This window comes from Miscanthus floridulus, chromosome 8 (assembly GCF_019320115.1).
Source record: "Miscanthus floridulus cultivar M001 chromosome 8, ASM1932011v1, whole genome shotgun sequence".
Lineage (NCBI taxonomy): Eukaryota > Viridiplantae > Streptophyta > Magnoliopsida > Poales > Poaceae > Miscanthus > Miscanthus floridulus.
In genome coordinates, this window is record NC_089587.1 from 90,253,821 (window position 1) to 90,274,517 (window position 20,697).

A 20,697-nucleotide genomic window follows, 5' to 3' on the forward strand; every position below is an offset into this window, starting at 1 on the left:
TGAAAATGAAAAGGTGGCCGCCATTGCTATTGATCTTTCATCTTCACTGCCACCATCGCCATCATCCTCTACACACCTATGCCTTATGGCCAAGGGTGAACGCAAGGTAACTAATAATGATGATAGTAGTGATGATGAGCAAGCTAGTGATGATGATAGCGATAGCGATGATGATGATTCACCTTCATATGATGATCTTGTCAAAATACTAAGACAATACACTAAGATCATTAGAAATAGTAGAGCTAAAAATGAAAAGCTTGATGCTAAAAATGATTCACTCTTAGCAAAATGCGACACATTGGAAAAGGCTAATGTTGAGCTTAAAGAGACAAATGATGCTATATCATCCAAACTCAAGGAGCTCAAATCTTCTAAGAAAGAGCTTAAAGATAAACATGATAAACTTGAGTGGGTGCACAATGAGCTCATCACTAGCCACAACAAGCTAAAATATGAACATACAACTCTAAAGATCAATTATGATACTCTTGTTATTGCTCAAGAATTTTTACCAAATGAGCCACATGATGCTACTAACCTATGTTGTTAAGATTGATATAGCTACATCATGTGATGATTTGATTGATGAGAGCATTGAGCAAGGATCTAGTGGCAAAGGCAAGAAAGTGGTTGAGTGCAATGACTATGATGAATATGTCAAGCTCAAGAATGCAAATGAAAAGCTCATGAAAGATCTTGAAGAGATGAAAAGCCACAACACCATTGTGCTAGAAACTCTTGATCATGATGAAGAGTTGATCCTTGAGAATGAGAAGCTCAAAGAAGAGAACAAGAAGCTCAAGGAAGAGAAGAACAATGATATTCTCAAGGAAGAGAACAAGAAGCTCAAAATGGAGAAAGAGCATCTCAAGATGGGATTGAGCAAGTTTGCAAGAGGCAAGCATCTCCAAAGTGAGCTACTCATGAACACCGTCATGAAGATGGATAGAAGTGGCATTGGATATGTGGCAAGTGTAGAGAAGAAGAAGGCTCAAGTTCAACAACAACAATCAAAGCCAAAGCCAAAGAGATGTTTTGAGTGTGGACAAGAAGACCACTTTGCTCATGAGTGCCAAACTCCATCCACCACAACCCTTGCCCAAGCATGCTAGACCCTTTGCCTTCAATGCTCACTACATGCTTAGAAAGGATTCTAGTGGAAAGATGAAAGTCATGTTCTTAGGACCCCCTAACAAGAATAGGCCTAAGAAAGATTTGGGTGGCTAAGTCACTTGTTGAGAAGGTGAAGGGCCCTCAACAAGTTTAGGGTTCCTAAAGCTTGAATCTCTTGTGTGTAGGTGAACTACAAGACCAGTGGAAGTCATTGGGTTATTGATAGTGGTTGCACTCAACATATGACCGGTGATCCTCGTATGTTCACCTCACTAGATGAAGAGGTAGATGGACAAGAGAGAATAACATTTGGAGATAACTCAAAGGGCAAGGTTAAAGGATTGGGCAAAGTGGCAATATCAAATGATCATTCCATCTCCAATGTGCTTTATGTTGCTTCTTTGAGCTTCAACTTGCTATCCGTTGGACAATTATGTGATCTTGGCTTCCAATGTTTGTTTACCGAGAAGGAGGTTGTTGTATCCAAGGTAGATGATAATCAAGTGATATTCAATGGATTTAGATACAACAACTTATATCTAGTGGACTTCACCTCCGAAGATGCAAATGATAAGACTTGCCTATTCACCAAAACAACACTTGGGTGGCTATGGCATAGAAGACTTGCTCATGTTGGGATGAGCTCACTCAAGAAGCTAATGAAGAATGAGTTGGTGAGAGGGTTGAAGGATGTGAAGTTTGAGAAGGACAAGCTTTGTAGTGCATGTCAAGCCGGCAAGCAAGTTGCAAATACTCATCCAACCAAAGCTTTCATGTCAACCACAAGAGTGCTAGAACTCCTTCACATGGATTTATTTGGACCAACAACATACAAGAGTTTGGGAGGAAATCTTTATTGTGTTGTGATTGTTGATGACTATTCAAGGTACACATGGGTATTCTTTCTTCATGACAAATCCAAAGTTGCATCTTGCTTCAAGAAGTTTGCCAAGAGAGCACAAAATGAATTTGAAGTGAAGCTCAAGAAGATTAGAAGTGATAATGGCAAAGAGTTTGACAACACAAACATTGAAGCCTATTGTGATGAAGTTGGAATCAAACATGAAGTCTCCGCAACTTATACTCCTCAACAAAATGGTGTAGTTGAGAGGAAGAACCAGACATTGATCACTCTTGCAAGGACAATGCTTGATGAGTACAACACCCCCGAAGCTCTATGGGCGGAAGCAATCAACACCGCATGCTATGCATCCAATCGCCTATTCCTTCAAAAGTTCCTTGGCAAGACACCTTATGAGTTGCTCAATGGAAAGAAGCCAGATGTCTCCTTCTTTAGGGTGTTTGGTTGCAAATGCTACATCTACAAGAAGTGGCAACACCTAGGGAAGTTCCAAAGATGTTGTGATATTAGTTTTCTTGTTGGGTACTCAGCAAAGTCCAAAGCATATAGAGTATTTAATCATGCCACCGGCTTGGTTGAAGAAACATATGATGTGGAATTTGATGAATCTAACGGCTCCCAAGGAGCACATGAGAATCTTGATGATGTAGGTGATGAACCATTGAGGGAGGCTATGAAGAATATTCTAGTGGGAGACATCAAGCCAAAAGATGATGAAGATGATGTACAAGTCATTGATCAACCTTCTTCATCAAGTGTGCTACAAGATGATGAAAAAGATGGGAGAGTAGAAAATGAAGATACTCATATCTCCCATGAGCAAATGGTGGTACAAGCACAAGATGTTGATGCTCCACAACCTCCTCCTCAAGTGGTCAATAAGAAATACACCTCTCCTACAAGATCATCCACAAGATCTCATCATAGGGAGTCCATCAAAGGGTGTAATGACTCAATCTCAAAAACTTGCTTCATTTATTGCTCATCACTCTTTTGTCTCTTGCTATGAGCCTACCAAGATAGAAGAAGCTCTTAAAGATCCGAATTGGATCAATGCCATGCATGAAGAGTTGAACAACTTCACTCGCAATGAAGTTTGGACTCTTGAAGAGCGACCAAAAGGTGCAAGAGTCATTGGAACAAAGTGGGTGTTCCGCAACAAGCAAGATGATCAAGGTGTTGTTGTGAGGAACAAGGCAAGACTAGTTGCAAAGGGGTTCTCCCAAGTTGAAGGTTTGGATTTTGGAGAAACCTTTGCACCGGTTGCAAGATTAGAAGCCATCCAGTATCCTACTTGCATATGCATCACATCATGAAATGAAAACTATATCAAATGGATGTGAAAAGTGCATTTTTAAATGGCTTTATTACTGAACTAGTCTATGTTGATCAACCTCCCGGGTTTGAAGACCCTAGATATCCTAATCATGTTTATAGGTTGTCCTAAGGCACTATATGGGCTTAAGCAAGCCCCAAGAGCTTGGTATGAGCTGCCTTCGGGACTTCCTCATTGAGAAGGGCTTCACCATTGGGAAGGTTGACACCACACTATTCACCAAGAAGCTTGATGGGCATATCTTCATTTGTCAAGTATATGTTGATGATATCATCTTTGGATCATCAAATGAAGACTCATGCAAAGAATTTGGTGAATTGATGTCAAAGGAGTTCGAGATGTCAATGATTGGTGAGCTTACATTCTTTTTTGGTTTTCAAGTCAAGCAAATGAAAGAATGCATCTTCATCTCTCAAGAGAAATACACAAAAGATCTTCTCAAGAGATTCAAGATGGATGAATGTAAGTCAATCAAGACACCAATGCCTACCAATGGACATCTCGACCTAGATGAGGGAGGATAACCCGATTGATCAAACTCTCTACCATTCTATGATTGGTAGCTTGTTATATTTAACCACATCTAGGCCCGACATCATATTTAGTGTGTGTATGTGTGCTAGATTTCAAGCTAATTCCTAAGGAAACACATTTAATTGCCAGTAAAAAGAATCCTTAGGTACCTTAAGCACACACCAAGCATTGGCCTTTGGTATCCCAAAGGAGCTAGATTTGAATTAGTTGGCTATTCCGATTCGGAATTATGCCGGTTGCAAAGTTGATAGAAAAAGCACATCCGGAGGGTGCCATTTGCTTGGTAGATCACTTGTGTCTTGGTCCTCCAAGAAACAAAATAGTGTGGCTTTGTCCACCACCGAAGCGGAATACATTGCCGCGGGTGCTTGTTGTGCACAAATACTATACATGAAACAAACTTTGCTAGACTATGGTGTAGTTCTAGAAAAGATACCTCTTTTGTGCGACAATGAAAGTGCGGTAAAACTTGCAAATAATCCGGTTCAACACTCTCGCACCAAGCACATAGATATCCGCCATCACTTTCTAAGAGATCATGTTGCTAAAAATGATATATCACTAGAAGGTGTCAGAACCGAAGATCAATTAGCGGATATCTTCACTAAATCGCTAGATGAGGCTACATTTTGTAGATTGCGGAATGAGCTCAATGTGCTTGATTTTAGCAACTTCACTAAAAATTGAGCTTGTGTTGTCCCTTGCATTGCATTGTAATATACAACATGTTTAACGCTTTATAATGCATATAGGGCTTGTCTAACATGGTTAAGATAACCGCCGAAAAGCGTGTGAAGAAGCTTAACCTTGGATCAAACTTGACAAGCAACTAGATTTACTTACAAGTATTGCATATGCATGAATGTTGTTTTGTCGTTTTGTTTCATTTGCCCTCTTATTGCCTATTTTCTTAAAAAAGAATTATAGCCTAAGGCAAAATATTTTAAAAAATATGAGGGTTTGAGAGAGGTCACTCACATTAGTCCCAATTGGTGTTTATTTGGATCTTATTTGAGTTGGGACTTGATTGGGAACAGGCAGCACGAAGGAACTTTGAAGATTTACTGGAAAAGAGTGATCGGACGCTGCATCGGACTCTACAGTCCAGCATCTGGTCAGTTCACAGGAGGTGAACTCGCTGCAAAGGAATGACCGGACTCTGTCTTTCTGTGTCCGGTCAGAAGACGTCTCAGCATCCAGTCGTGTGAAGAAGACATCAAGGCTAGGTGACCGGACTCTGGCTATGTCCGATCGGTGTCCACCGGACACGTCCGATCGTGATTCCAGAGGAATTGGACCTCTCTAGAATTGACTAGATGCTAGGTGGTAGCGTCCGGTCGCTACCACCAGAGCATCCGGTCAGTAGATAACATGCGGCATCAGATCTCTTTTCTCCATTCCCTACTCTGATTTGTGGGGGCAACTATAAAATCAAATCGTGTTTTGACCTAAAACGCATCACGCCTCAACGCAGCGCCGCAGCATTGCCGAGCCACCGCATCTCCCTGCCACCATACATCTCACTGTGCTGCCTTGGATCCACGCCACCACGCTGCCCAGCTCCACCACCGCCTCTCATGCATGCTCCCGAGCCGCCGTGCCAACGCCGCCTTCCACGCCACCACCGCAGCGCCCACGCCGCCGCCGCCGCCGGTGCTCGTTGCGCCCGTGCCGAAGGTCAGCCTGCAACATAGATCCCTCGCCGCCATAGCAAGTCCACTGCTCGGGCCATTGCTGAGCTCGCCGTGTTTCTGTCTAGCGCTGCTGTGTTTCCTCACCCACTACCAAACCTACGCTGGTAAGGCCCTACCGTCGTGCCCTAGCAATCCATATCGCAATCTTGCTGTGACCTAGCTATTCATCACCGCATTGATCTCTATTGCATTCAGGGCTTTCGATTCACTACTCAACCTAACCCTAGATTCGGTGGTTCCCTGCGAGTCGCTTCTCTTCTTTTCGGATCGCTGGTTCGTCTGGTAGCATGCCCACATTTCAATTTCGTATCAAAATTGCTTTCTTCCTAGGTTTTCGCATCTATTAGAAATATCGTATTTATTCGTATATCTATCTATTCCATCATGCAGCGAGTCGGTGTCGTTGAGGTGTTAGTTGCAGTTGACAGTTAACTCGGAGCCAAGCTCGTGAGTATGGATCGAGGCCAAGCCTCGAAAGTGTTAGTGGACAGTTGCTCTTGTCAGCGGCAGTGGTTCTAGTCAGATTAGTTGGCTTGCACCAAGAATGTTGGTGGTGGTCTAGGAGATGATGATTGGAGGCCTCTGCCTCGCCTGCCTATAGGTCCTAAAGGCAAGGCAATGAAGAAGGTTGCATCAAAGAAGCGCAAGTACCCTAATGCAGAGACAGCGAGAGCAGCAGCAGTTGTAGAGGCCACAGAGCGTGCTGAGAGAGGAGGTGCCCTATAGTGGAGTTGTCATTGTAGATCAGCCACTTTCACCTGGATGCTAGGGCTAGAATCGAGCTAGTTGAGCGCCTTCATGGTGGTGCACCTAGGACAGTCACGATTGCAGGATGGCATCATGCTATTGATGAGAGTCAGCCATATGGGAAGTCACAGCAGGTGCCATAGCAGACTCAGGAGCCTTAGCCAGCTTAGGAGACACTAGGAGGGATAGCCATCATAGTAGCCTTCAGGAGGGTGAGCAGGGCCAGCAGGCCAAGGAGGTCGAGGAGACCGAGCAGGCACCCCTAGCCATAGCTACGCCGCTCTGGTCATACCCGTGTTCTAGTCTCACCGAGGCCGCTGACTCAGCGCAGGGGTTCTCGTCCACCACCTTGACCACAGGGTCCGCCTCCAAGTGACCCACCTTGACTTGAGGGCCGCCACAGCCAAGCAGGTTCAACAGCTGAGGTTTGTAGAGTTTGATGTATGGTTTCCTCCGAGGAGGGATGAGAGAGCATCTAAGGGATTCTACACACCGCTCTAGGAAGACTTCTACAATGCATATCTAAACAGTGGGGCAGTTTTTAGATCTCAGTAGGTTTGTAGCATTGAGGCTATAGTCACAAGCAGCTAGGAGAGCATATTCACCCCTACCTTGCATATCTGCCGAGGCTGACAGATATGATTGGATGGATAGGAGTATATGTTCCATCTTGGGTTCGTCAGTTCTATGCTTCTCTCTTTGTTGACCCACACCATAACTTTATTCACTTTCCATTCAGAAGCAGAGACTATCGACTGACGAGTTAGAGGGTCAGGGAGATACTAAGGCTATAGGAGCAGCCCGTCAGGTTACATGAGGTCTGTTATGGATAGACAGAGCCTCCCTAGGCGTCCTCATGGTGGTTTGGTGCCCCCTGTAGATCTTGTGCAACACTGCTTTAAGGAGCCTTTTGGCGAGGGCTTATGCAGGAACCCTAGTGATCTTACTTCGACTGCTCAAGTTCTAGAGGCTATTATATGGAGGACACTGCTTCCTAGGATGGGATATAAGGAGGGCCTGACACGTATCCAGCTATGGCTTCTCAATGCCTTGATGCAGCAGACAGTGTTTGATGTTTGGGATCTTCTTTTGTCTGAGATGGAGGACACGATAGCTGAGGGCTTCAAGGGTCGCAGGCAGCTACACTATGCTCACTGGATTACTTTCATTATCCTCAAGGCAGTGACAGTTAGGTCACCAAAGATGGTTGCAGAGTACAAAGGTGCCACCACTGAGTTTCTTGCTTATAACATAGCATAGAGGATCAGGCATAGCACGCCATAGTCACCCAGCCAGCCTCGCCATTGTCTAGATATACCAGAGTCTACAGCTCAGCAGGATAAGATTATCAGAGGCATAGCAGCTACTGAGGAGAAGGAGCTTGAGGCATAATAGGAGGTGAGCGAGTCTAGTGATAGTTCGGATGACGACTACCTACCTATTCCTCAGATGCCTCCATACAAACATGATGCAGAGGCTGGTAGTTCTAGCTCCGCTCCACCTGCACCGCAGATGGACCCCGCTTTGATTGCTATCCTTGAGTGGATGCAGCAGGATCAGGCTAGACAGGCTCATGAGACCGCTGCCAACTTTGCACAGTTTCAAGCTTGTTAAGATGAGTTCCAGCGACAGCAGTAGGTCCTCCAGTAGCAGCAGTAGCAGATGTATCAGCAGCAGTTACTCATGCAGCAGTAGCTTTTGGGATTCATGCAGCATGTAGTGACAGCCATTGGGGCCCCACAGCCATAGCCTTCGCCCCAGATTGGTTAGCCGACTACCACTATGACGACTCCAGCAGTACAACCCAGTGGGCTTCAGAGTCAGGGATAGCCTCTAGCTCCGTTTGCTTCTCCCACAGTACAGGTGTCCCAGTGGTTATCCTCGCCAGTGGTAGCCCCATAGTTCACACCACTTTAGATGGGCTTCACACCGGATCAGTCACCCTCGCTATTTGTGCCTAACACATCAGTCTTCAAGAGTCTTGGAGCATCTTTTAGTGAGTTGATAGGGATGCCTACACCGCCACATATGCATACCGCAGGTCCTTCTACAGCAGCTCCCGTCGCTGTGACTACATAGAGGCTTCCTTCCTCAGTTGCATCTTCAGATCCTACGACGAACATACCAGCAGCATCACATGCTGCACCTACCCTAGCTCAGACCCAGACCACTTCAGTGATACTTCTAGCCACAGAGGGTCAGTCAGTACAGAGCTCAGGGTCAGATGATGACGGCGCCTAGTTTTAGCTTGCCCCTTGTACTTCAATGCCCGACTCATCCGCTGCAGCCCCGCCGACCGACACTTAGGTTTTGGTGTTTGACGCCAAAGGGGGAGAGGGTTTGAGTATGTAGACTCAGGAGAGTGACTTTTAGGGGGAGCCTAGTTAGCTATTAGTCTATTATATATATTTGAAGTTTTATTTGTGTGATACACTATTACTTGTATGCATTCGTGTGTTTACTTTCATGCATACTATTATATATGTGATAGTGATATCTATGTGATTGTGATATATGACATGTGTGCTCTCTACTTTGAATTCCTTTATATGTCATATCACTTGTGTAATGCTCATTTGCTTTTGCTTCCGCGCTTTACTCTGATGCAAATGAGCTTCACCACTTGTACTCATGCTTATTTCATATCTTTTGAGTACATCGTGTTGGCTTGGGTCATATAAGCTTGCCTAACTACTTCGTTCTTATTGACAAAAGCTTATATGAACCAAGCATCTCAAAAACCTCACTCTTTCACATACTTGAGGTGGTATTGTCATCAATCACCAAAAAGGGGGAGATTAAAAGCATCTAGGCCCCTTGTTGGGTTTTGGTGATTAATGACAATACAAGATTACTATGACTAACGTGTGTTTTGTAGAGGCAATTAAGTTAGGTCATGGTAATGGAGATTCAATTGGGCAATCAAGGTGGTCATGCCCCTACTGATGGAAATAGTTTCGGATTTTCAAAGGATGGATGACAAGGTTAAGGATGACTAGTTCTAAGTGTCTGATTGGAGTTGGAGAGACACTTAGAGTAGTTTAGGACTTTGTTTTTTCCTTTGGCCAGTACTATTAAGGGGGGTATGGATGGGTAGCTTGACCTAGATGAGTCTAGTGAGTTAGGTGTGGTGCACACTTGTCAAAACTAGTGCTAGGTAGCTCCACAATAGCCCTATGATCCTATGGAGCAAACTTCATTCACATATGATCGAGAGTTGGAAGTGAATGAAGGGTCAAATGTTGACCAGACTGCTGGCTCCGGTTGGACCGGACGCTGGCTATAGGGTCCCGGTCAGTTCATTTGATCAAAGGAGATTGTGCATCTAGGCGTGACCTGGACTGCTAAGTGGTCGAGTGACCTAGACGCTGAAGGGCCAGTGTCTGGTCGACTCCAGTAAGGTTCCTAGAAGATAAAATATATGACTAGGACGCTGTCCGGTCAGTACTGACTGGACCCTGGGGGTTCAGCGTTCGATCGAGTACAGTAAGGTTCTAGTGAGGGTTAAATGCGACCAGATGCGTCTGGTTAGTGGTGATCGGACCCTGCCAGCATCTGGTCAACACTAAAACACTGGTGTGAGGGTTGAACTAACTGGAGCATCCAGTCAACATGACCAGAGCGTCCGGTCACCCCACAGAGGCACATAACGGTCCGGATCAAGGGGGAGCTACACCCTTGCGTGGGTGCTCCAACGAGGACTAGTGGGGAGTGGCGACTCTCTGATACCTCGGCAAAACATCGCCGTGTTTCTCTCTCTCTATTTACTTTGAGCAATTCAATACTTGTTTTTACATTCATAAGAATTGCCATGCTAGAGTAAGTTTGGAACATAGGTTGTAAGTCCGTTGTGTGTTAGATTAATAGAAACACTTTTCTAGGCACAAGGGGTTAATTGGGCTAACCGTAGGATTTAATTATTGCAAGAAAATTTAGAATTAGCCCAATTCACCCCCTCTTGGGCATCTTGATCCTTTAAGAAAGGACTAATCACCATAGGTGAACAAGATCAAGAACTAGGGCCCTGGTTCATAGCAAGCAGCCTTGGCGGCACAGTTGTAGCAAAACAATGTTTGTTTCATGAGGAAATAAAGAACTAAACAAAACCTAAACCCTAAGGAGAGCGATGGCTAGTATTTATAGAGTCTTGGGCATCACCCCCCTAGACACGCCCCCTAATGGGCCCAAACACGATACACGATCCAACAGACCAAAAGACGGTGTCACAGCACCCTGGTAGATTCTGGACGCTGACTTGTTTTGACGATTCTCGTTGATTCAGAAGAGCTTTTGATGTGAGACCACTTGGATTGGCTTCCTTATCAAATTATATTTCCATCCATATGTGGATCATAAAAAATAGAGTCTAGATGTGCCCTAGGTGACTAGTTTAAGGCAGACTGGTCCTAGAACCCGAGACAGGCTCGAACTTGAGTTGCTTTGGGCCTCCACCTCGGGGACTCGAACTGAATTAGCCTTGGGCCTCATTCTTGACTTGGACACCCTTGCTGGCCTCCTACCTAGGCCATACCATGTGCCAAACATGGTTGTATGCATGGGTGCCATGTCCTCATCACTCCATATCAGCACTGCTTGGCCTCTTCGACAAGCTTTTCTAGGCTATCCAGGATGTGGTCGGCGTCACAACGGATGGCAGGATGGCTCTGCTTCATATAGAACCACCTGGCATTACACCCCTTCAGTGATGTGTTCAGTGGCATAGTAAGGTACTCACCTGCCTTTCCATCATGTAGCTAAAGATACACGTCGCCAACCACCTTGGAACCACCACCTGCCCTTCTTCTTTAGCTAGAACTAGGTGACGAAAGAGGTTGAAGTGGGGAAGGATTCCGAGATACACCTCACAAAAATGGATGAAGATAGATATGTGCAATATGGTGTTTGGGTAGAGGTTGCATAGACTAACTCTCTAGAACTCCAACAAATCCCTCAAGAACGGATGAATAGGAAATCCTAATCCACTCCAAAAGTAGTCCTCAAATTCTACAGCTTCATCGGTATGAGGCATTGGGTAGGGCTCACCAAGGGTCGGCCATCATCCGGTGGTGATGCAGGTCAGGAAGAACGCCCGCCTCCACCAATCTATTGAGCTCCGCCTCTCCCATACGCGATAGCACCCACTCTTTGTCATGGCTGGCTTCCGGAGATCACCTTCTTTGGGTTCATAGCTCCCTACTTCGGCACAATCTCTCAGATCTGGATTGGGGCTGGTGGTGGAAGAGCACGTGGATATGAATCTCAAAGTGCGAGGGCTTGAGGAGGAAAATGAAATGGCAAAGTGGCAAAGGTGGGAGCATGGGGTGCGGTGGCGCAGTTATAAAGCACTCCCCCACCCTTCGCATTCAAGGGTTTTTGGGAAACCACTCCCATGATTTGCGCCTCTCCAAATTCTCAGCAATAGCGTGGTGGGCCATTACCTAGGCTTTCGCATAATTATGACCCATATCTCCCATTTATCTCTACAATTTGTTGCTGCTCACCAAATATTTGTCGACTTCTCAGCCAACTATTATGGCTCAGTAATTACTACTGTACAGCCATTATTCTGGTATTTTCTCCTCAATTTGTTTCCTCCAAGATTTCCTCTTGTGGCTCGGGGACTGCGTTAGCACTACGTCTCAGTTCCTCACCGCATTGGGGACTTTCATCTATTGACTATTGTTTCTGACCCTGGCACCATGTGACCGCAGTCACCTACTGTTAGGCTTCGAGGACTAAGTGGGCACACTTCACCTTGCTGGTGAATGTGCTTTTCTCATTTAGGGGCTATGCCTAGGGACTGGCTGCCTGCTTGGCTGGTCTTTTTATGTTTCTCCTACTTTCTGACCCTAGCACCATGTGACTACGTCGCCTACTGTTAGGATCAGGGGACTCAAGTGGGCACACTTCACCTTATGGTGAGTGTAGTTTGCTTTAATCTAGAAGACTCCACACCTCTTGAAGCTGAAGAAGACTATCTCCCTTTCTCATGGTCGGACTCTAAGTGGGCACACTTGGTCCACTACAAAGAAATTTTGGTTTCTAAACTTGAGCTCCTTACACCCTTATGGCAAGCTATACTTGGGTTACGCTGCTTGGTGATGGCTCATGCTGCTAGCAACGGTTCACGCTGCTCGACGACTACTCACAACTTCTCGGCAACTCATCACGGTGTTTGGACCATGATTTTGACTGCTCGGCTTTGTTTGCACCTACTCGGACAAGCTCAAGATGGCGTTGCACAATGGATAGAAGGTGCTCGGGCACTAGTTGTGGGAGGTACAACCCCGGATACCTATGGCAGACCACATGGGCTATGCCCCTAGGGTGGCCCACCCACAAGATGAAGCCTTGCGGGGCACAACACTGCTCGTCGTCTCCTGTAAGACATCGGGAAGATATCCTAAAGATACTATGAGATCTATTAGGATGCGTATGATCCCATGATTCTTGTAATATCTTATTACTTTCTGGTTATCTCCTAGATCTAACTGACTTGTAATAACCCTGCCCTCAAACTATATAAGGCAGACAGGGACCCCCTCCAAACACACGCAATATCATACGATAGCCAATACAATCCAATAGACTATAGGAGTAGGGTATTACGTCATACTGACGGCCTCTCTATTGCCTTCTTGTTCTCGATTACACGCATCTCTGCTGATCAATCTACCTTCGTGGGATACCCCTCGGAGGACTGCCGACAATATTCTATCGACAGGGGGTTTTACCGTGTTTGCCTGGTATGGGAGTTGAGGGCACCCACAACACTGTAGGGAAAACATCGGTGCCCACAACACTACTTGGGCCCTGACATGCCTAGAAGGTGGCAGGGCACCCTTCTAACATGCCCTGTTGGTACTATGCTGCAGGTGTATAGGGTACGGTCCTTGGTATTACGGTTGACTTGATCGCCCTGCCTTACTTGCTCTGCTCATTTCCTAGGTCCTCACCGAGCAGGCGTCCCTAGTAGGATGGTCCCTAGTCGGCTCCAACCGCGCTAGTCGAAGAAGAGCTATAAGCAGAGGTTCAGTGCATCCCTAGTCGGAGACACGGGTTGGAGTCAGAGGCTAGTGCCATTCCTCTTTGGCCAGGCCTTTCAGTTAGAGAGGTGGCTGGAGTCGGAGGCGAGCTGGTCAGGTCTTCCGGTTGGAGAGGCGGGCCAGAGTCAGAAGTGAGCATCATTCCTCCTTGGCTAAGCCTTCCAATCGGAGAGGCGGGCCAGAGTCGGAAGCGAGCGTCGTTCCTCCTTGGCCAGGCCTTCAGGTCGGAGAGGCAGGCTAGAGTTAGAAGCAAGTGTCGGTCCTCTCTTTGGCCAGGCCTTCCGGTCAAAGATCACCCTTCTGGCCTGTCATTAGGTTTTTGGGCCGCCCTAGGAGTTGCACATTGTTCGCAATGTCATTTGCTGGGCTGAGCTTTTGTTGGGAAGCAAGTCCATCAGGAACCCTAGGTTTATGAACCTAACAGGAGCCCCTAAGCCCCTAGGCAATTTGGGTGGAATCATCTTGGGTTTTTGTCTTGACGGTGGGTGCGCGTGAGCGCACCCGCAGGTGTAGCCCCCGAGCCCCTAGGCGATTTGGGTAGAATCATCTCAGGGGTTTTTCGTGTTACCAGCGGGGGAATTTTTGTTTTGACAGCGGGTGCGCATGAGCGCACCCGCGGGTGTAGCCCCCAAGCCTGTGTCCAACTAGCGAGTCGGTTGGAGGCTGAGCATCTTGGTACTCTTTCGTGGGGCCATAAACTATCGTTCAGAGTGTTCACCCATGTTTGTCCCGCCCGTGACCTGCGCGGTTGGTTGATTTCCCAAGTCAGTGTCGGGCGACCTAAGCCCTCGAGCCCCGTTGGGCTTGGCAGGGGCTAGTCTAGTTCTATGCGCTACCCCATCTATGGTTTTTGCAACAGGAGGGACTGAGCTAACATTTCTTGCCTCGATGGCTCGAGCTACGTGCTTGGTAAGCTCGCTAATGGGCACGTTCAAGTGGAATCCAGGTCTATCGTTCATGATGGGGTCAGCATAGCCCTCATTTGGCATTCGATAGCTCCTTAACTCGCATCCCAGCAGATGCCTAGGTCATTTTGGAGACCGACCTAGGTGGCCCGCTGGCCTCCCCTCGATGGAGATTCTATGGGCATGGCTCGAGGTTAGGATCGAACGAGAAGGTTGAGATGACCCTGTCTGCTTTGGAGCAGAGTGAACGAGGGTCACTAGTGCTCATTTGTGTTTTCACCCCCAGCTCTATTTGACGTGAGGTGGCCTTGAGCCCTTTGTGGACCAACCTTCAAACCCCAGTCAGTCGTTGCTCATGTTGAATGAGGCAACTATTGTTTCGTGATGCAACACGAAGCGTTGTGATGCATTTAACTGCATATGCGATGCTTCAGATGTATGGGATGAATGAATGACAGTATGAATGGATGTGTGAATCCATGTATGTGAATGGATGAATAAATGATCATGCATCAGAAGAAATAAAGTTGGGGGATCGGTAGAGTTACCTTTGTTTGACTCAAGTGATAGGCTTTGAGGAGTCTTTATCGGATATGTTCGAACGGGATCCGAGCTTGTCGTTCGTGATGGAGTTGGCATGGCCCACATGGGGCGTCCCTCCGCTCCTTACCTATCCCTGATTTCCTGAGCCGTTCGATCAACTCAGGAGGGCCGTTAGTCCCTCTTTGGCGGAGATCCCACTGTTGGGCCCTTCCAAGTCTTGCCTAGGAAGGCAAAGAGCCACCTGCGCATAGTCACTCCTTTTTTCCCATGCCTGGCATGTGGTAGTGGTGGGCCACACCCAGGCCACATCCCGTCTAACCAGGTGCCATCTCGTCGGGCAGGGCGCTTCCCATCAGTCAGGGTGCGTTCCATCGCATCCCATCCATATTGAATGGGGTAAGGGAGAGGGTTTTTTGCCAAAATCCATCACCTTTCCCCAACTGTTGCACCTCCTCTTTAAATAGGGGAAGGGTGAGGGCTTTCGCCCTGTTCCTTCGCCTATTCCCCATTTGTTGCCTATCCTCCTTCTTCCTTCTCGCCAAGAGCATTCATGTGCCATGGTAGTTCCTAGGAGAAAAAAGGGGAGAGCAAGGGAATTCGGAGTGCAATGTTGAGCTAGAGGTCATCCGTTGTGAGCGAGTCGGTGCTAGCTGCCTTTGTCAAGAAGGGAGTATTGTCGTCGAAGGAGGTGGCGCACTAGAGGGCTCCTACGGGGAGGATTTCCCACAACCTTGGGGCGGCGAGGTTGTCTCCTTCCTTGCCTTCTATGAGCATGGGTTAGGATATCCTGCACACTAGTTCCTATGCGGGCTCCTCAATGAGTGGGGCCTGGAGCTGTAGCACCTCAATCCAACTAGGGTGCTGCATATCGCCGGCTTCGTCACCATGTGTGAGGCCTTCCTCGGGATGGAGCCGCACGTGGACTTCTTCTAGCGGATCTTCTCTGGGTGAGCTTCGTCAGAGGGGAAGCCACTTAGGATCACACTAGTGGGGGGCTTCACGCTGTAGAAGAAACTGAGCGTGTCGAGCTCGTACCCTGTGTACACCCCTTGTGATTCCAATCGGGGGTGGCATAGGGAATGGTTCTACATCAGGAACCCGATGGAGGCGCCATTCCTGCCTTTCACCGGTAGGAGGCCAGAGAGGTAGGAGAGTTGGTCATGGGGCCCCACAAGCTAGCAAAATAAGAAGCTAGAGATTATTGGGGTGGAGCTCTAGAAGCTGATGTGGCACAGCCTTGATGGGGTGCAGGTGTTCCACACCTTCCTCTGCTGTCGTATCGCCCCACTGGCAGAATGGACGCGGCCGATGCGGATGTACACTGGCTCGACGGGACCCCAACCACACGTCGCTGGAGGAGCTAGTGAATGATGAGGTCTGGAGTTGTCTCAACCGGGTGCTGCAGCTGAGGGCCAAAGAGACCCTTGATGGAAAGCCTAGACCTCTTCACACCATGTGACGTTGGCCATGTGCGCATAGCAGAGGCGGCATCATTCCATGGTGGCATGGTTGTGTCAACTCATCTCTGGTGGGACCTCTAGCAGATCTAGGGTGAACACCAGTACCATGGGGTCAAGACGAGTCTCTAGTCAACTTGAATTGAGCGAATATCAACCGTAGTGACTTACCCCCCAAATGTGCCATCCATGGCGGCGAGATGATCGGCGGCCGTGGAAACACTGAGTTTGTCTGTGCCAAGGCACTACAAAGCTTCGATAGGGATTGCCTGGCTAGTCAACTCCCTAGGCTACTTGCTGGTGCAAGGAATTGAACTACGAAGCTTCGAGCTAAGCAAATCGAGAGGCAGAGCGCGTGGTGCTACCACTATGGTCATGTCGTGGAGAGGCACATGTGTGAGCTCGAGTGTATTAAGATGGCAGCTTCAACCGATAGTTGTAGTATGAGCACATGCACACAGATGATGAGACTAGGGAGGGCTTAGCGCAATGTGCTTGAATTGGAGCGGCCAGACCTGAGCAGGTCACACTGGCGTCAGCTAGCGGGGTAGGACAGGGAGACATCTCATCACCATGGTGACCGGGGTCGTTGACCTAGACGCGGCGGCAGCGCCACATGTCCAAAGGCTCAATGCGGTAGGTAGGATGAAGGGTGGGGTGAGCACCACATCGTCAAGGCGACGACCACCGCAGCTCTGCCATGACCCTACGCATGGCTCGGTGGCTAGACGTTGGCGCGTGTAGACCACGACAGTGGGACCAGACCACCGCCAACTAGGTCGGGCCATGCAAGGCTTGGGCGTAGCGCGGCGTTGGCTTGGCGCATGGGTGGGCCGATAGCCATGGCTTGGTTGCGATATGACCCCGATGCCAACCATGTTGTGCCCGCGGTCACTGCAAACATAGTCCGAATAGCTGCCCTATGTTTACGTGCACGCATTTTAAAGCATAGCAAAAGTTACTAATGATCACAGTTGAGGTTCAACTAACTCTCCTATCATAAAGTCCACATTGCCAACAACCTAGCAACACCATCGCCATGACCAGAGAGCAACTAGGGAAGGAGATAGATGGATGCCAATATGAGCTCGTCGCTCTAAACACCAGTTTGCAAATGGATCGCCAACACACGGTTTCAACACGTTTTAGCGAAGTTTGGGAAATTTTTAAAAGGACAACATGACACCTAACACCACTACCACCTAAGCCATGGTCAAGTACTCGCTTAGAGGCAACCAACAGCACAAGAACATGAAGTTAGCGTTTAAACAATTTTGTTAGAATTTGAATGTCAAAACGGCATTGTCTACTATGATTTCCAGACTTAGAAAAGGGCATGGTCCGATCAGAACTAACAACCATTAACGCTTTTGTCACAATTTTTAATATGTCTAAACCTTATTAATTTCAACCAATAAGCATTTCACATAATAGTCCATACTTCATACTAACACATAGGAGCAAAACATTTAAGCACCCTTTTAACTATTTTGTTCAGTATAATTCACCAAAATGGCATTTTAAACATAGGTTCAATTTCTTGCCGATTAAATGAAAAGTTCTAGTTTAAATTTTGGACTCGATGTTTGAGCTCCCAAAAATGCTAGTTAACAATATTCACTTCCCAAAAATTAAAGTTGCACTCTTATCTACACTATTTGCTCATCATTTTTACATAAACACCATACACATGTTATATGTTGTTTCTATTTACAAAAATTGTTTTTCGTTTCATGTGTGTTTTAACTCGTTAAAATTTGAAAACTCATTTGGCTAGATTTCCTAAGGCCTTAACCTAGGTGCTAAGCAAGTTTGTAACACCAGAGGTGTTACACCCTCCACCTAAGTTTAGGGCTTGTTGAGTACTCTATGTACTCAACCCCCTCCGTTCTATGTTTTTAGGAGTAAAGCTACAAGAGCACATACCCGGATGGAACTATTGGAGCTATGCATGGATACAACAATGGAGTATAATCAAAGGTGGAACCTGTGCGCCTACATGAAGGAGCTACGCTAGGACTACAATGATTGAGATATAGGAGTATGCATAAGGAATAAGTCTAGGGTTACGTCTGCACTCCAAATTTCCTGTAGGAAGGGAGCCACGATGACATAGGACCATTGTCTTAGAACTCTAATGTCTGCTATAAGGCCAATGGCCCAAGCTATGTAAACCCAAACCATGTAATATGATTTTCCCCATTAGTAATAAAAGTATAGTTTTTTATATCAATCTTGTTTGAATTGTGCGTATCAGCTACTGATCCAGGGACTGATACATGATGCACAGAGGACCCTGAATTAGGGGCCCAATAGGGTGGTATCAGAGCTATACTTGGACTGTAGGATGAAACCTTAGCATGGCCCTTAGATAGGAATGACTTTTCTTAAAAACTATTTTCAAAAATCCTTGTGTCGGTGCAGAAAGTGACCAACTAGTGAATATTTGTAGTTTTGTCCGTACTGTTGTGATCGGAGGTGGCCTAGCACTCAATGACACAGGGTTTATTCTGGTTTAGGCAATGTGCCCTACATCTAGTTTGGGTCGGTCGGTGACTTTATTCCGACCTCAGGTGCTCTAAGTTTGTAGTGGGGTTACAAATGAGAAGGAGAAAGAATGGGTGTACAAGAGGTCCGATCGGCTCCAGTCGGAAGGGCCGAGAGCGATAGGAGCTACGCTATGAGTTAAGTGTTCAAGCGTGTGCTTGAGGTCCAAACCCGGTGGTTGTGTGGTTGTGAGCTAGTGAACTTGATCGGTGTTTGTTAACTCAAAGAAGGGCTCTCCTTCGTTGGAGGGAGCGCATCCCCTTTTATAGATAAAGGGGATGGCTTTACAAGTGAGAGGGTGAGGGTACGTATGCTACTAAGCTTTGTTGCCCATGCCGATGGGTACAAGATAATGGTAGGCACTTACAACACTGTTGATGTCACTGTAGAATGTTAGATGCATGTGGGAGGTCGTGTTGCTTTCTTCAGGAATGGTAGATGTCGGTACCGGCAAATACTATTTGATGCCTAGAGGCATGTGAGGAGTTTCACCATGTTCACCTGGTATGGTAAATCCCAGCGCCCACAACACTATCAATGCCTAGAGGCATGTGGGGGGCCCTACCGTATGGGAGTTTAGCGGTGCCTGCAACACTGTAGAGGGAGATGTCGGTGCCTACAATACTATTTGTGTCAGGGTGGCTATAGAGTACTATTCCTATAGGCGTACAGGGTATGGTCCCTGGTATCATGATTTGACTTGCGCGCCCTAGCTTGCTTTCTCTATTCACCCCCTGGTCCCTTCCGAGCGGGCGTCCCTGGTCGAATGGCCCCAGTCGGCTCTAGTCGCGCCAGTCAGAGAAAAGCGGTGAGCAGGGTTCCTGCGAACCCCGATCAGAGATGCGGGGTCAGAGTCAGAAGTAGTGTTTGGGCCAGGCCTTCTGATCGGAGAGGCCATCAGGAGGTGGCTGGAGTCCAAAGCGAGCACTTCGGTCGGAGAGATGGGCCAAAGTAGTCGTCGAGCGAGCATTGTTCCTCTTCACCCAGACCTTCCGGTCGGTGACTGGACCACCCTTCTGGCCTGTCATTTTAGACTCATGGGCCAGCCCATGAGTTATGTGTTGTCTGCTTAGGCTGAGCCCTGGCATGGAAGCCGGTCCCCGAGGGACCCCGAGTTTATGAACCCGACAGGAGCCCCCGAGCCCCCGGACGATTCGGGCAGAATTGTCCAGGGGATTTTTGTCTTGCCGATGGGTACGCGCGAGCACACCCATGGGTGTAGCCCCCGGGCGGTTCGGGCAGAATCGTCTAGAGGGTTTTCTATGCTGTCGACAGGTGCGCGTGAGCGCACCCGTGGGTGTAGCCCCTGAGCCCCTAGGCGGTTCGGGCAGAACCATCTAGGGGATGTCGTTTAGCGGGCGTGTGTGCGTGTTTTTTAGTTTGAGATGGAGTTTGTTTTAACTAAGACATCGTTGTGCACCCGAGGCGTTTTAGTCATTTTTGAGAGATTGAGTGAGAGGGAGCTCACAGATCCTGGAGTCGGTGCGTACCGTGGGATCGGGCGAGGCAGTTAGTTTGGACAAGACAGAGCTTACTTATCCTAGTCTTGATGTGCGCCGTGCGATCAAGCGAGGGAGTTAGTCAAGGGATTTTGGACGAGACAGATCTCACTGATCCTAGCATCGATGCATGCCGCAGGATCAGGTGAGGGAGTTAGTTTGGATGAGACAGAGCTCACTAATCCTGGCATCGGTGCGCGCCGTGGGATCGAGTGTGGTAGTTAGTTTGGACGAGATAGAGCTCACTAATCCTAGCATCGATGCGTGCCGTGGGATCGGGCGAGGTAGTTAGTTTGGACGAGACAGAGCTCACTGATCCTGGCATTGATGCGTGCCATGGGATTGGGTGAGTCGAAGTCGTTAGTTTGGATGAGACAGAGCTCACTGATCCTGGTGTCGATGCATGCTGCG